Source organism: Capra hircus, chromosome 22 (assembly GCF_001704415.2).
Source record: "Capra hircus breed San Clemente chromosome 22, ASM170441v1, whole genome shotgun sequence".
In the NCBI taxonomy this organism is placed as follows: Eukaryota; Metazoa; Chordata; class Mammalia; order Artiodactyla; family Bovidae; genus Capra; species Capra hircus.
In genome coordinates, this window is record NC_030829.1 from 53477926 (window position 1) to 53486823 (window position 8898).

Consider the following 8898-nt stretch of genomic DNA (forward strand, 5'->3'; position numbering starts at 1 on the left):
CCAGTGTGTCCTCAAAAAAAGAGAAGACCTACTCCATTCTTTATCCTCCAGCCAAAGTTTTAAAGCATGTCATTTCCTTATACCCTAGGCAATACCAGGTGTGTGTAATCTTTACTATTTCCTCACTTACTGATGAAGAAAATGGGAGCATGAATTCAGGGACTTCCAGGGAGCTTACCCTTCTAGAAAAGCCGAAGGGGATCATCTGTGGGGGTTGAAGAGAAGGGAGGGGAATGATGCTTGAGGACTAGGGAACTTTAGCGGACAGCCACCTGGGTCATGTGGAAGAGAAGCTGAGCCTGAATATCAGCAGCTGTAAAGGCCAGAAGAAATTGAGAAAACATAGTTCAAAAGTTTTTATGCAGTAAATACAGTTAGTTATGTGAGTTCTCTTGTTTTGGAACAAGAAAAACAACAACAACAAATAGATGGCTGGAAGGATTAAAGGCTGATCAAGTTGGTGTTGTAACAGAGTCAGCTGGTAGGAAATAGAAGCTTCTCTTGGTGGAGTGATGACCTGGAGGAGTGAGTCAAGGAGAAGAGATGCTAGACCAGAAAGACATAGAAGGTTCACAAGGTCACGGTTAGGTCACAGTCAGGCCAGAGGTAAGGTTTAAGGAAAGTGTAGGAATTGGAGAAACTCAGATAGCTGGGGCTTCCCTGCTGGCTCAGATGGTAAAGAATCTGCCTGCTTTGCAGGAGACCCGGGTTCGAGCTTGGAAAGATCCCCCAGGGAAGGGAATGACTACTCACTCCAGTATTCTTGCCTGCAAAATTCCATGGACTGAGGAGCCTGGCAGGCTGTAGTCCATGGGGTCGCGAAGAGTTGGACATGACTAACACTTCCGTTGTTCAGAGAGTTGGTGATGATCAGAGAGGGTCACTTCTGAGCTGTCAGCATGGCAGTGAAGCAGCTTCGGGCTCAGGCAGAGCCGGGACAAAGGGGCGCTAGCCAGGCCATGCTCGGGTGTGCTTGAGTGCACGCGGGATCTGGAGGTTGGTGAAGATGACTGACGGGAGACAGGCGGCAGCGGGTGACTGGAGACGAGAGATGACTGAGGCAAAGGCCAGTAAGTGACCGAAGGAGGCAAGCCTAGTAGTCCCTCCCAGGGTCTGTGTATCGAGGGGCGCAGCGGTGGGAAGAAGGAAGTATTTATCTTCAGGGATTGCTTTGAGGATTAAACTAAATATCACTTTTGAAACATGAAGTCTTTGTTACTGAAACAGTTCACTGTGCAAAAGATTTTGAAGGCTATGATGATTCACATCATAGAGGGTTTTAAAATACATACCTACTTTAAAGAAGCAAATCTTCACACTATTGTAAATTCTAACTGAAAAATACATGGGGCCGATGGACAATCTCTCAACACATAGAACCTTCTCTGTGGATACAAGCAGAGATCCTAGGGAAGAAACTAATTCCGTGGTTTCAATGGGTTCTCTCACACAATATTAGATATGTAGATTCACACTAAATTTCTTACAATGCAAAACTTTTTCTGTCCTATACATGCGGCTATTGACGTCTAATTGTCTTCTGACTTATATTCAGGTCTCATTATTTTTCAGTAAGACCAGATAAGAACAACTGGGGATCATAGATCTCCGCTTATGCTCACTGAAAGTTTCAATTCTGTGAGTGTTAGATGTTCGGCGTTTACCCTCCACAGGTTTCTTCAGGGTTGTTTCCATAAAGCCCCAGCCACATTTCTCCTCCACTGTACCTGCTGGTGCTGGGGAGGGTGTGCAGGCTGACTGAGTGCAGGCCAGATAGAGACACTCAGTCCTGGAAAGACATCCTCCCCTTAGGGGAACACCAGATGGGTTTCTGAGCCTCCACTGTAGCAGTAAACCAGGTACATTACCTTTTTTCTTTTTTTCATTTTTAAAACCTTTTAGTTGAAGGGAAAGTGTCAGTCGCTCAGTCGTGTCTGACTCTTTGCCACCCCATGGACTGTAGCCCACCAGGCTCCTCTGTCCATGGAATTCTCCAGGCAAGAACACTGGAGTGGGTTGCCATTCCCTTGTCCAGGGTAGCTTCCTGACCCAGGGATCGAACCCATGTCTCTTGTGTTTCCTGCGTTGGCAGGTGAACTCTTTATTGAAATATTTATACACAAATACATACAGATTTGTATAAGCATTTACATTTTCAAAGACTTGATTGAAGTTATACGTATAAGAATATAACTCATTATTTTTCACAAACTAAAAATATATAACTTGCATGCAGATCATGAAACAGAATAGTGCCACTGCCCTAGTACCCCAGAAGTCACCCTGTGCTCCCTTTTAGACAGTAACAGATAAAGAGATATAAGTTATCTTTATATCCCTTTGGTTTTTAGAGTGTTGGGTTATTTTTTTCCTTGTGAAGATAGTTTTTCTAGTCATGACTTATTTGTCAATACTTTTAGCAAAGCAGTGACATTCTGGGCAGCAGTAACTCCTACGCTAGATGCTGACATATTATTCACGCTTTGTTAGGAATTCAAGCACTGGACTGTTTGAGGTTTTGCTTCCTCTACCCTCTCTGCCTTGCTTTTCCAGGCTAGCTCTTGCCAGTCCCTCAAGATTCAGTTCAGGGATCTTCTCAATGGTTTCCTTGAAGTCCTAGATTGAACTAAGTGCCCCTTATCTAGTTTCCCAGAGAGTGACCAGTTATATGAACGTGACCTTCTAATGGGTCTAGCTCTTTTGCTACACAGTTAGGAGCCTAGAGAGCAGAGGTTTCAATCCTCTTTGCTCTCCCAACATCCACAGACATTTAAGGCACAGGGACCAAGCCCTATAAATATGTGAAATAAAAGACTATGGATATTATATAATATATATTCAATATATAATATATAGTATGATATATGATAAAATATATAATAAGGGTTTCCCAGGTGGTGCTAGTGGTAAAGAACCCACCTACCAATGCAGGAGACATAAGAGGCTCAGGTTCAATCCCCAGGTGGGGAAGATCCCCTGGAGGAGAGCATGGCAACCCACTGTAGGCGGTATTCTTGCCTGGAGAATCCATGCACAGAGGAGCCTGGTGGGCTGCAGTCCATGAGGTCACAAAGAGTCAGACACGACTGAAGTGACTTGGCATGCATGCACACATAATAATGTGAGTCCATGACAATGAAAAGAAAACCACATAGCTAAATTAGTAATAGTTTTATGAGATCTCTTCAAAATGTATCATTAAGTCAACCAACCAACTAGAATTCAATTTGTAGTTATATAAAAACAGAAGGGTTAAGTCACAAGAACTAAATAATTCATTCTCAAAGACTCACGATTATGAAAGTTATATAAACCAAACTCAAAATAACATTTAACACAGAAAATAGGGATAGCTGTGAAAGTGAAAGTGAAGTTGCTCAGTCGTGTCCGACTCTTTGTGACCCCATGGACTGTAGCCTACCAGGCTCCTCAGTCCACGGAATTTTCCAGGCAAGAGTACTGGAGTGGGTTGCCATTTCCTTCTCCAGGGGGTCTTCCCAACCCAGGGATCGAACCTGGGTCTCCCGCACTGCAGGCAGACGCTTTACCGTCTGAGCCACCAGGGAAGGGATAGTTGGATGTTTGATAATATATGATGCATGTCCAGGAGAAGGCTTGCCCACAGCAACCCCTCCCTGCCCCCTGAACACACACAGTATCTGGAACCCAGCTGCTGCTGCTGCTAAGTCATGTCAGTCGTGTCCGACTCTGTGCGACCCCACAGACAGCAGCCCCCCAGGCTCCCGTCCCTACGATTCTCCAGGCAACAATACTGGAGTGGGTTGCCGTTTTCTTTTCCAGTGCATGAAAGTGAAAAGTGAAAGTGAAGTCACTCAGTCCTGTCCAACTTTTCATGACCCCATGGACTGTAACTTACCAGGCTCCTCCGTCCATGGGATTTCCCAGGCAAGAGTACTGGAGGGGGTTGCCATTGCCTTCTCCAATCTGGAACTCAGCAGGCACTCACAAATGTTTGTTGAGATGTTCCCGTTTAATTTCAATTCAGTTCTTTAAGCATTGCTCAGAGGTATTATAGACCAGCCCTTGCTGGGGGCAGGGGAGGGGCAATTCAGGTTGATCATGTAATAAAGATTCCATCCTTCAAGGAGCTTGAAATATAGTAGTGAGAAAGACAGAGAAGTATAAACCGACCAAGAATGACACCCACCCCACTGAGAAAACTTCCATCCATGAACACAGCTGCACTAGGCCATTCAGACTTTGCAAAGGGACTGCAGAGCCCTATCTCTGTAAGCAAAACTTCCTGAGCAAATCTAAGTTTTCCATTTTCTAAGATGGAATGCAGTTGGTGAACATATTTCCATTGACATTAGTCCAGGTAAACATGTAGCAAAGATCCTAGATCTAGGAAGGCCCACATTCCTGAATAAGACACTAGTATAGATACTCCATCACTGTGTACATTGTGTATCTCTTTTTGCAGTCTGACTTGAAATAACAAATCGAAAAGCACATCTCTGGACAGTTTTACTGCCTCACCTGATGAAAATTCTGGTTCCTTGCTCAGGACACCCTTCTCTCCCTCAATCATCATGCTCACTCACAACTCTCGCACACACCTTTTAAAGACCAGCTGGAATTCTTCTGCCTCCTGAAAGGCTCTCCTGAACTTCCTTTTACCTTCAAGAGAGTTGACTTTCTCTTCTCTGAACTCCCGTTCCCCATATTGCCTGCTCTGAGATCCCTTTGTAAGCTTGCGTCTTCCCTTGACTTGATCATAAGGCCCTGTTTGAAAGGGACGAATCCCATCTTGCTTACTGTTGCCTTCCCCAGAGTGTCTGTTGTGTATCAGGTTTCCCACAAACGATTGCTGAATGCAGGGATTGAGCTTGTGCGTCTGACTCAGATGCAGACATGCCCTTGAGGCTGTGGAATGAGGATTTGGTGCATATCATTGTGTTGGCTCAGTGGGTAAAGAATCTGCCTGCAGTGAAGGAGACCAGGGTTTGATCCCTGGGTCGGGAAGATCCACCCAGAGAAGGAAATGGTAACCCACTGCAGTATTCTTACCTGGGAAATCCCATGGACAGAGGAGCCTGGGGCTCACAAGAGTTGGACTTAGTGGCTAAACCACCAGCACACCATATGCACAGTAAATTATTCTTGTACTTCACAAGGAGGTGTTCGTCCCAACCAATTCCTAACATTTCTTAGTCAGTCTTCAGTTTTCGATGTTTTTGGTGTTTTTTTCCTTTGGGTTGTTTTAATTTTGGAGATTTAGATCAGTGAAGCTAATCTATCACTTGGGCTAAGACATTACCGTCATCCACACAGTCTTAAAGGGAGTCGTAGTATTTTATGGTGAACCACTTCCTTGCCTGACCTCCTTTAAAACATGATATTTATTTCACAAATCTAACTTGTCAGCACCCTCTAATATTCTGTGGTCACCTGGAGCATTTTGAAACCAATTGACTGAACGAGCAAATAGAAGAGCAGAAAGTGGCCTCATGCCCACTAGTTGCTGTTGTTGTTAGTAGTTAAGACATGTCCACCTCTTTTGCGACTCCATGCACAGGCAAGAACACTGAAGTGGGTTGCAATCTCCTTCTGCAGGGGATCTTTCCAACCCAGGGATGGAACGCCTGTCTCCTGCTTTGGCAGGCAGATTCGTTACCACTGACCCACCAGGGAAACCCAATCAGATGCCATAGTTCCTGTAAAGCCTCTTTGAATCCTGCATTCTTCCCTTCTTCCACGTTTTGACTACTTTCTCAGTTGTAATTGGGTAGGGTGCGGGGAGTTACAGAGGACCCTGGTAGTATCACATGGACAAAGCCATATTCCTCCTTCAAGATAATCCCCTTCCCCTGCAATGATTCTCCGCTACCATTTCCTGCCTACTACATTCAAGATTCATAGTTTTTAATGATTTTCTTTATTACTTTCTCTTTTAAGTAAAGCCACACCTTAGTCCCTCAACCCTACCCAAAGATTTATAGAGTAGGGGACTGAATCCTCCACTTCTTCCCTGAGATGCTACCTTGGCCACAGAACCTGGGAGCTCTGTAAATAGTGGCAGAAGAAGTCACTATGTCAAGACCAAGCAAATCTGTCACCTTCCCGTTCCTCCTTTTGCCTAGTCTAGGTTGTAAACACCCCCAAATTGGTGACCTGGTGTTAAGACTAGTCATTTATAAACTCATAAAAGTCTCATTTTGCAACAATCTAAAAAGACAAGAGTTGATCTTTATTTACACTGAGCTCTGCTAAAAGGTGGACTTCCCAGGTGACTCAGTGATACAGAATCTGTCTGCCAGTGTAGGAGATGCAAGAGATGTGTGTTCGATCCCTGGATTAGGAAGATCCCGTGGAGGAGGAAATGGCAACATGCTCCAGTATTCTTGCCTGGAAAATTCCATGGGCAGAGGAGCCTGGTGGCTTGCAGTCCATCCATGGGGTTGCAAAGAGTGGGACATGACTGAGTGACTGAGCATGCATGCTGCTAAAAGGTATACAACAGCCTTGGTTGTATGCCTCTCATCCAATCCGTCCAGAGTGACACTCACGTGTGCACACACACACACACATTTTTTTAAATTGTCACAGTGATTTAAAAAAAATAGAAGGAGGCTGAGAAACCCACAGTTAAAGTAGGGTGGAGCTCTTCTCCTTCACAGCTCGAATTATTTGCTCTGGTAATCAACACAAGCTAGTAGGCAGCACGGGTTCAGCCTTTTCATGAGCCAGATTCATCACTTTAAGACCAAAATACACGTTCATATTTGCTGACACTATTTAGACAGCTTATGTAATAACACTTAGCTCAGCTGGATAGATGGGCTAACAGTGATATTGTTAACAACCTTGGTACAGAAGATTTTAGATTAAAGTAGAATTTTAAATTAAAATGACTGATGCAGCTTTGCAAAACAACTGAAAAAATCACCAAGCCCCAGACGTATTCGCCAATGAAATATTTGCATCATCTACCCACTGCTTTGACTCCCCTGCATTAATAACACTCAGTAAGCATGGGAGTTTGCTAGCAAGAAAATACACTTAAGTTTCCTTAGAAATGCAAACTGGTGAACAACTGTTTACTTAAATTTCTTAAAAGTGTTTATGAAATTCCTTCTTTATCTACATCATCTAGTAAAGTGACCTCTCTGTGTGAATTTAGTGAGTACCTATTACAGTAAGAAAAAAAAAAACTAAAGATTTGGAGGATTAATTATGGAAATGGAATGTCTAGCCTAGTGTAGGCACTAAATAATGGCACTCATTATCAAATTTGACAAACACTCATTGAACAGAAATGTAAGGAATGGCATAGCAAAGCAGAACTTTAAGTGATCTTAGAGGGAGTCATCATGGGGGTCTTGGGATGAGAACCTGCCTTTAGATCCTGCAGGGAGACAGTGGTTCTGCCCAGATACTACTGGGAGGCCAGTCAAGTTGGTCAAAGTGCTCCCAGGCCATCCTTCCATGCCTGGGAGTGCTCCAGGTGACACACAGAGCAACCTCTTGTCCCTGAGGATTGAGATCCTTCCATGGGCAACTGCCTGCATATCATTCCTGGATCATCCAAGCAAAGGACTCCTAACCATGCCCCATCCAAACAGAAAAACTGCCCTTTCACCCCCTGCTTTTCAGCAGTCATGGGACACTCAAGATCCCCTACACAGAGGGTGAGAGGGCCTTATGTACAGAGGGGTGGGGATAAATTTGGAAGAAAAAGCTCTGTCACCTGTATTTGGGTGGAACTAAATGGTCAGGAAACCTTTGCCAAGAAGCTGAGAGATTTGAATTCCAGACCTGGTTCTGCTGCTCTTGTTCCTGGCCAAGACACTTTACTTTTCTGAGCTGTCTTTCCTCATCTGAAAGTATTATATTCTTCTAGCTCCTACTTTGTCTGAATTTAAAATTATCCATTTAAATTACTTCCATTTTACTGTATTGACCACTTAACTACTAAACGTTTTCATTGCTCCACCTCTTTTTCTAAAGACGTCATCCATTTGTAAGTAAGCTTTATTCTACAGAATTTATCTGCTACTACTTTATTCTGGCAGTTAAAAGTGTCAAGTTAAAAAAGTATTGAACTCAGTTCTTGGGAAAATTACTAAGTTCTGTATACAATTTACATTAAATAAAACGAATATGGTGATAAACGAAAAGAAAAATGAAATTCTTGAAACCAGAATATGATTGAATATGCACCATACCAGAATAGTTCACACCTGCTTTCTTGTTTTGCTCTTTAGAAACATATTTGTATTAGTTTCATCACTGACTCAAAGCTTCAGATGCCCCCACCTAGTCTTCTGAAGACTTGGACATGTGACCTTGCCCCTCCATCTCTTCATCCATAAATTAACCAGGTGGAACCAGCTCTCTAAAATCCTGTCTAGATTTTTAGGTTCCAATTGTGATTCCTTTTTTTTTTTCAATTGTGACCCATTTTAAGTTGTACTGTGTAGGAGCCAAAATCAATCTAAGCTCCCAAAGCATTATCTACACTAGCTTGTCTGTTCCTGAGATAGGGATGATGGTTATCATCCTCCTCCAGCTTTGAGTGTCCCAGTGTCTGGTTCTATGCTCCTTCTCATTTCAGTGTCTATCATGTGGGGCTCTCTTTCTAGTTTACAGGCTGCCTCCCCAGTGATTGTATCCTCTTGTGTTAGTCTCTGAGCCTCTGAAATGCCCCCTGAATGGCCTAGGCCCATTCATTGGCTTTCACCTACCCAAGCTCAACACTCCCCCTACCCCACTGACATAGTCCATCTCTTTCTAGACCTCAGCCTCTCCCAGAACAGTGGTTCTTTTATGTCTTCTTGGCCGCACCATGCAACATGTGGGATCTTAATTCCCTGACCAGGGATAGAACCTATGTCCCCTGATTGGGAGTCCAGAGTTCCAACCACTGGACCACCA